At 40.0% G+C, this 8,075-nt stretch overlaps 1 pseudogene; it reads right to left on the bottom strand.

The window, feature by feature from the left end:
* Window positions 1-1,742: 1,742 nt before the first annotated feature.
* Window positions 1,743-8,075, bottom strand: part of LOC104667757 — a 143,121-nt pseudogene continuing 136,788 nt past the window's right edge.

The raw sequence follows: 8,075 nt of genomic DNA, 5'->3' as shown, positions 1-8,075 counted from the left end.
GGGATTGTTATACACAGATACTTGAGCCAAGCAGGGTCAAGCTTCTCATGACCAAGTAATAATAATTAGTCTTCTGACTGAAAATATATTTTCCTTGCCAGTCAGCATATTATACTTTCTTTACAAATTATCTTTTTTCCCTGCAAGAAAAGTTGGGTGGACATATTTTTATGGATGTTTCTATCTTTCTCTCTGTGACTATATTTTTTAAATCCACTCTATACATTCTCAGAAGAGAATCAGAAATTACATCAGAAACGATTCATCTAGAGAGACTGTGTAAAACTGGAAGTTTTTATTATATCCAGGTTTTCTGTTATCATCTATATTTTCTTCACTGTATTTGAAAATAAAAAAATAATGCAGCCAATGTAGAGAAACAAAGAAGCTTTGTGTTTAGTACAACAAAGAAAGGAAGAAAGGTAAAACTGTATCCCCACTCTTCAGTCAAGTCGTGGGAGGGAAAAACCCCCAAAAACAAGATGACAGTCTTCCTGAGGGAGGGGAAGTAGAAAAATAAACCCTTGTGCACTATTGGTGGGAATGTAAATTAGTACAACCACTATGGGAAACAGTTTGGAAGTTCCTCAAAAAACTAAAAATTGAGCTACCATATAATCCAGCAATCCCACTGCTGGGTATATATACAAAAGAAAGGAAATGAGTGCATTGAAGAGATAACTGCACTCCTATGTTTGTGGCAGCACTGTTCATAATAGCTAAGATTTGGAAGCAACCTAAGTGACTATCAACAGATGAATGGATAAAGAAAATGTGGTACACATACACAATGGAGTGCTATTAAGTCATAAAAAACGAATGAGATCTAGTCACTTGCAACAACATGGATGGAACTGGAGATCATTATGTTAAGCAAAATAAACCAAGCACAGAAAGATAAACATCACATGTTCTCACTTATTTCTGGTATCTAAAAATCAAAACGATTGAACTCATAGAGACAGGGAGTAAAAGGATGGTTACCAGGGACTGGGAAGGGTAGTGGGGAGCAGGGGGAGGTGGGAATGTTTAATGAGTACGAAAAACAATTAGTTAGGAGTGGCTGGCTGGAGTTCCAGGCCAGTGGGTCTTATGCCGTGAGGCACCATGGAAGTGGGGCCCACAGACTCTTGCTACTCAGCCCCCTGGATTCAGCCTCATTCCTAGGGAATTGTTTAACAGCTTTTGAAGTATCCAAGCAACCAGGGGCTGAAGTGGACCCCCAGCACTGCATAGCTGCTTTACAAAAATGTGGTCAGACTACTTTTTTTTTTGACCTCTGAACATTTTATTGACCTCCTGCTCCCCAAATGGTATACTGCTTCTGCTGGCTTAATGTCTCAGAACTTCTGTGTCATTGGTCTCAGACACCACTTTGCCATCCAGTATCTGGTGGGTGGTGGTCTTTTGGATGGTTTTCATGGAGTTGCTGCTGTCCAGGGCATCACCAAGACTGAAGTCCTTGCCATCTTCCAGCAGGCGACGGTAGGTGGTGATCTCAACCTCCAGTTTGACCTTGATGTTCAGCAGGGCCTCCTACTCCTGGGCTTGGCACTGTCCCTCTGCCTGAGTCTGTGCCAGCTCTGACTCCAGGTGCAGCAGGATCCCGTTGAGCAGCTCCATCTGCTGGGTGTAGTGGGCCCTCACCTCCCTCAGGCTGTTCTCCAAGCTGGCCTTCAGATTTCTCATGGAGTCCAGGTCCATCTCCAAGGACCAGACTGTATGTCTCAGCTCCATGAGCATCATCTCAGCAGCTCCAACCTCTGTGGACGGCGTGGTGGCCACTGTAGTCTCTCCTCAGTCTGCTGAGACCAGTGCTTGTCAAGCTCCTCTCGGTTCTTCCAAGCCAGCTCGTCATATTGGACCTGGATGTCTGCCATGATCTTGACAGGGTCCTTAGATTTGGGGATATCTACCTCCAGGGTCAACCCAAAGCTAGCAATCTGAGCTTGTAGGCCTTTTACTTCCTCTTCGTGGTTCTTCTTCATAAAGAGCAGCTCCGCCTTGAGAGCCTCAATCTCTGTCTCCAGCTGCAGCCAAGTGACACTGGTCATCAGTAACCTTATGGACCCATGGATGTCACTCTCCACAGACTGGCACATGGCCAGCTCTGTCTCATACTTTACTCTAAAGTCATCAGCAGCAAGACGGGCATTGTTGATCTGCAGAATGATGCCAGCATTGTCCACAGCATTTGCGAAGATCTGAGCCCTCAGGTCCTCGATGGTCTTGAAGTAATGACTCCAGTCTCTAACCTGGGGTCCCTTCTTCTCCAGGTGCTCCTGGATTTTGTTGTCCAGCTTCCTGTTCTCAGTCTCCAGGCTCCTCACTCTGTCCAGGTAGGAGGCCAGGTGGTCGTTCAGGCTTTGCATGGTCTCCTTCTCATTCTGGATATCTCCCATTCCTGCCAGACCCCCGGCCATCCCCACAGCCAGGCCCCGGGATCCCACGCCACCCTGGAAGCCAGTGGAGTGGGACACGGAGATCCAGGAACCACAGCCCCCAGCACCTGCATAGACACTGGCTGCACTGCTGACCGGCCGGGTGCCATAGCTGGGCACCTGGATAGAGCCCAGTAGTTGGTGAAGGTAGAGTGAGTGGTGAAGCTCATGCTTTCCCAGGAGGACAGCAAGAGGACAGGACTCAGGCTTTGCTGACGACCCAGACAACTTTTTTAAATAGGCCTTTGATCCCATTTCTCCTGACTGGGTCAGACCTCAGATCTGGAGTCTTCAGCCACCTCCTACAGGTGCATTCAGGCTGGCAACAAGTCTGTACCTCCCTGAGATGAGATGGTCAGCAGTGCAGCCAGTGTCTGTGCAGGTGCTGGGGGCTGTGGTTCCTGGATCTCTGTGTCCCACTCCACCGGCTTCCAGGGTGGCATGGGATCCCGGGGCCTGGCTGTGGGGATGGCCGGGGGTCTGGCAGGAATGGGAGACATCCAGAATGAGAAGGAGACCATGCAAAGCCTGAACGACCACCTGGCCTCCTACCCTGGACAGAGTGAGGAGCCTGGAGACTGAGAACAGGAAGGGGCAGAGGAAGGGGCAGGCTGCCATCTTTGCTCATTCACATCCTTCACTGGCGATGCCTCTATGTACTGGAAAATCTGAGTTGATTAGGGACTAGAGAAGACTCCCAGCATACCACAGCAGTCCTGCTGAAAAGTAGTTAGACTGTTAAAGGGAAAAAAAAAAAATCATCCAAAAGTCAGCAACCTCAAAGATAGAAGGTAGATACGCATACAAAGATGAGAGAAAGATTCACCACAAGAACGCTGATAAAACATTGCAGGAGTTGACAGACAAAATAGCTGGTATAAAGAAGAATGTAACCAACCTGACAGAGCTGAAAAACACCCTACAAGAATTTCATAATGCAATCACAAGTATTAATAGCATAATAGATCAAGCAGAGGAAAGAATCTCAGAGCTTGAAGACTGCCTGTCTGACAAGATGGGAGCAGACAAAAATAGAGAAAAAAGAATGAAAAGGCATAAACAAAACCTCCAAGAAATGTGGGTTTATGTAAACAGACTGAATCTATGACTGATTAGTGTACCTAAAAGAGATGGGAAGAATGGAATCAATTTGGAAAACATACTTCAGGATATCATCCATGAGAACGTTCCCAACCTAGCTAGATAGGCCAACATTCAAATTTCATAAATGAAGGAGAAATAAGATCCTTTTCAGACAAGCAAATGCTGAGAGAACTTGTTACCTCCAAAACTGCCTTACAAGAGATCCTGAAGGAAGCAATAAATATGAAAAGTAAAGACCATTACCATTTACTACAAAAACACAATGAAGTACACAGACCAGTGACACAATAAAGCAACTGCATTAACAAGTTTACAAAATAACTAGCTAACATCATGATGACAGGATCAAACCCACACATATCAATACTAACCTTAAATGTAAATAGGATAAATACACCAATTAAAGGACACAGAGTGGCAAGCTGGATAAAGAACCAAGACCCATCAGTATGCTATCTTCGAAAGACCCATCTCACATGCAATGACCCACATAGGATCAAAATAAAGGGATGGAGGAAAATCTACCAAGAAATGGAAAACAGAAAAAATCAGGGGTTGCAATTCTCCTTTCCGACAAAACAGATGTTAAACCAACAAAGATCAAAGAAGATGAAGAAGGGCATTACATAATGGTAAAGGGTTCAATTCAGCAAAAAGAATTAACTATCCTAAATACATATGCGCCCAACACAGGAACACCCAGATTCATAAAGCAAGTTCTCAGAGACCTTCAAAGAGACTTAGACTCCTACAAAATAATAGTGGGGAATTTTAACACCCCACCAACAATATTAGACAGATCATCAAGACAGAAAATTAACAAAGATATTCAGGACCTGAACTCAGCAGTGGATCAAATGGACCTAATAGATATCTATAGAACTCTCCACCCAAAAGCAACAAAATATACATTATTCTCATCACTACATGGCATTTACTGTAAAATCAATCACATAATCAGAAGTAAAACACTCCTCAGCAAATTCAAAAGACCTGAAATCATAACAAACAGTCTCTCAGAGCACAGTACAAATTTGAAATCAAGACTAAGAAATTCATTCAAAACCATACAGTTACATGAAAATTGAATAACCTGCTCTGAAATGACTTTTGGTTAAATAATAAAATTAAAGCAGAAATCAACAAGTTCTTTGAAAGTAATGAAAACAAAGATACAACACACCAGAATCTCTGGGACACAGTTATGGCAGTTTTCAGAGGGAAATTTACTAAATGCGCTAAATGCGCACATCAAAAAGTTAGAAAAACCTCAAGTTAACCCAACATCACAACTAAAAGAACTACAGAACGAATAGTAAACAAATCCCAAAGCTAACAGAGGACAAAAAATAACCAAAATCAGAGCTGAACCAAAAGATATTGAGACATAAGAAACCATTCAAAGCTTCAATAAATCCAGGAGCTAGTTTTTTGAAAAATTAATAAAACAGATGACTACCAGCTAGACTAATAAAGAAAACAAGTAGTTTCAAATAAACACAATCATAAATGACAAGGGGGATATCACCACTGACTCCACAGAAATACAAACAACCATCAGAGAATATTATGAACATCTCTATGCACATAAACTAGAAAATCTAGAAAAAACATAAATTTCTGGACACATACACCCTCCTATGACTGAACCAGGAAGAAACTGAATCCCTGAACAGACTAATAACAAGTTCTGAAATTGAGGCAGTAATAAATAGCATATCAACCAAAAAAAACCCAGGACCAGATGGATTTACAGATGAATTCTTCCAAATGTACAAAGAAGAGCTAGTACCATTCCCTTTGCAACTATTCCAAAATACTGAAGAGGAAGGACTCCTTCTGAACCCATTCTATGAGGCCAGCATCATCCTGATACCCAAACCTGGAAGAGATACAACAAAAAAAGAAAACTTCAGGCCCATATCCTTGATGAACACTGATGCAAAAATCCCCAACAAAATACTGGCAAGTCAAATCCAGCAGCATATCAAAAGCTAGCTGATCCACCACAATCAAGGAAGCTTCATCCCTGGGATGCAAGATTAGTTCAATATACACAAGTCAGTACATGTGATTCATCTCATAAACAGAACTGAAGACAAAAACCACATGATTATCTCGATAGATGCAGAAAGGCTTTTGGTAAAATTCAACATCCATTCATGTTAAAAATTACCTATAACTAGGTATTGAAGGAAAATACCTCAAAATAATAAGACCCATATATGACAAACCCACAGCCAACATCATACTGAATGGGCAAAAGCTAGAAGCATTCCTCTTGAAGACCAGCACAAAACAAAGGTGCCCTCTCACCACTCCTATTCCATATAGTATTGGAATTTCTGGTCAGGACAATTGCGCAAGAGAAAGAAATAAAGGGTATACAAACAGGAAGAGAGGGAGTCAAACTATCCCTATTTGCAGATGACATAATCCTATATCTAGAAAACCCCCTTGTCTAGGCCCAAAAGCTTCTTAAGCTGATAAACAACTTCGGGAAGGTCTCAAGATACAAAATTATTGTATAAAAATTACTAGCAATTCTATGCACCACCAACAGTCAAGCCAAGAGCCAAATCAGGAATGAACTCCCATTCACAGTTGCCACAAAAAGAATAATTGGAAAAAAGCTCAATATCACTGATCACTAGAGGAATGCAATGAGATACCATCTTATACCAGTCAGAATGACTATTTAATAAATGACTTTTTAATAAAAAGTCAAAAATAATAGATGCTGGCAAGGTTGTGGAGAAAAAGGAATGCTTATACGCTGTTGGTGGGAGTGTAAATTAGTTCAGCCATTGTGGAAGACAGTGTGTCAATTCCTCAAAGACCTAAAGACAGAAATACCATTCAACCTAGCAATTCCATTACTTGGTATATACCTAAGGAAGATAAATCACTCTGTTATAAAGACACATGCACACATATGTCCTTTGCACCACTATTCATAATAGCAAAGATATAGAACCAACCTTAATGTCCATCAATGATAGACTGGATTTAAAAAAATGTGGTACATATACACCATGAAATACTATGCAGCCATAAAAAGGAATGAGATCATGTTCTTTGCAGGGACATAGATGGAGTTGGAGGCCATTATCCTTAGCATACTAATACAGGAACAGAAAACCAGATACCACATGTTCTCACTTATAAATGGGAGCTCCTGCAGGGTTTAATACCTAAGTGATGGGTATATAGGTGCAGCAAACCACCATGGCACATGTTTACCTGGGTAACAAATCTGCATGTCCTGAAGGAAAAAAATAAAAATTTTTTTAAAAAGCGGGAACGAAACGATGAGAACACATGGACACACAGAGAGGAACAACACAAACTGGGGCCCTTCAGAGGGTAAAGAGTGGGAGGAGGGAGAGAATCAGGAAAAATAATGAATGGTCACTAGGCTAAATTCTTGGGTGGTGAAATAATCTGTAAAACAAACCCCCATGGCACAAGTTTACCTGTATAACAAACCTGCACTTATACCCCTGAACTTAAAGTGTAAGTCAAAATTTATTTATTTATTTTTAGTCACTTAAAAGCAAACAAAAAAAAAAAAGATAGAATGAAGAAGACCTATTATTTGATAGCACAACAGGGTGATTATGGTCAGTAATACCTTAATTACACACTTTAAAATAACTTAAAAGTGTAGTTGGATTGTTTGTAACTCAAAGGATAAATTCTTGAGGAGATGAAGACCCCATTCTCCACGATGTGCTTATCTCACATTGCATGCCTTTATCAAAACATCTAAAGTATCTCATAAATATATACACCTATGTACCCACAAAAATTAAAAAGAAAATAAAAGGGTACATTCATATTTTTATTCATTTTCATCTTTATATAAAGCCAAAGGTACATTATTTTTAAGAAAACTTGTGAAGTCATTTCTATAGCATAAGATAATGCTGTTCTCTATCAATCAAAACATCACAGAGTTCAGGTTCCTAAGATTACTTTATGGAGATGTATATCTATATACTTCAAATATCAATTTTCTTTCTGAAAATCAAAATTTTGATTTTGATTGAAATTGAAATCAAAATTTCTAGAATTTTGTCAGAGATAAGATTTTCAAGTAATTTGACTTATCCTGGCAGTATTTCCTCTACATAAATTATAAGAAACACTCATTGATTTCAATGTTATTTCATATTTTCAGGTTTTCCGATTTTTAACAGATTTTCTTCTCTGAAAGCCAGAGTTGTTAACACTTCTATAATTCTTCCTATATGCCAGATAGTGTTCCAAATATTTTCTATGTACTTTTAGGTTCTGAGATTTGAACTGAGACAGTCTGGTTTAAGAATCCATGCTTCTAATCACTAGCAAGGACTCTTAATAATATTCTTGATTTAAAAGAATATATGAGATTAATAAATAACTTATTTCTACATATTACCAAATTTACCAAACCACTCAATATGCCAGTTTTATTACTTAGAAAGCCAAGAATTTATTTCATCTACATTATTGAAATAGGGAAAAATGTATATAATTCCCAAGAGT

This window comes from Rhinopithecus roxellana, chromosome 14, assembly GCF_007565055.1.
Source record: "Rhinopithecus roxellana isolate Shanxi Qingling chromosome 14, ASM756505v1, whole genome shotgun sequence".
NCBI classification, from domain to species: Eukaryota; Metazoa; Chordata; class Mammalia; order Primates; family Cercopithecidae; genus Rhinopithecus; species Rhinopithecus roxellana.
This window is presented reverse-complemented; position numbering and strand designations above follow the sequence as displayed.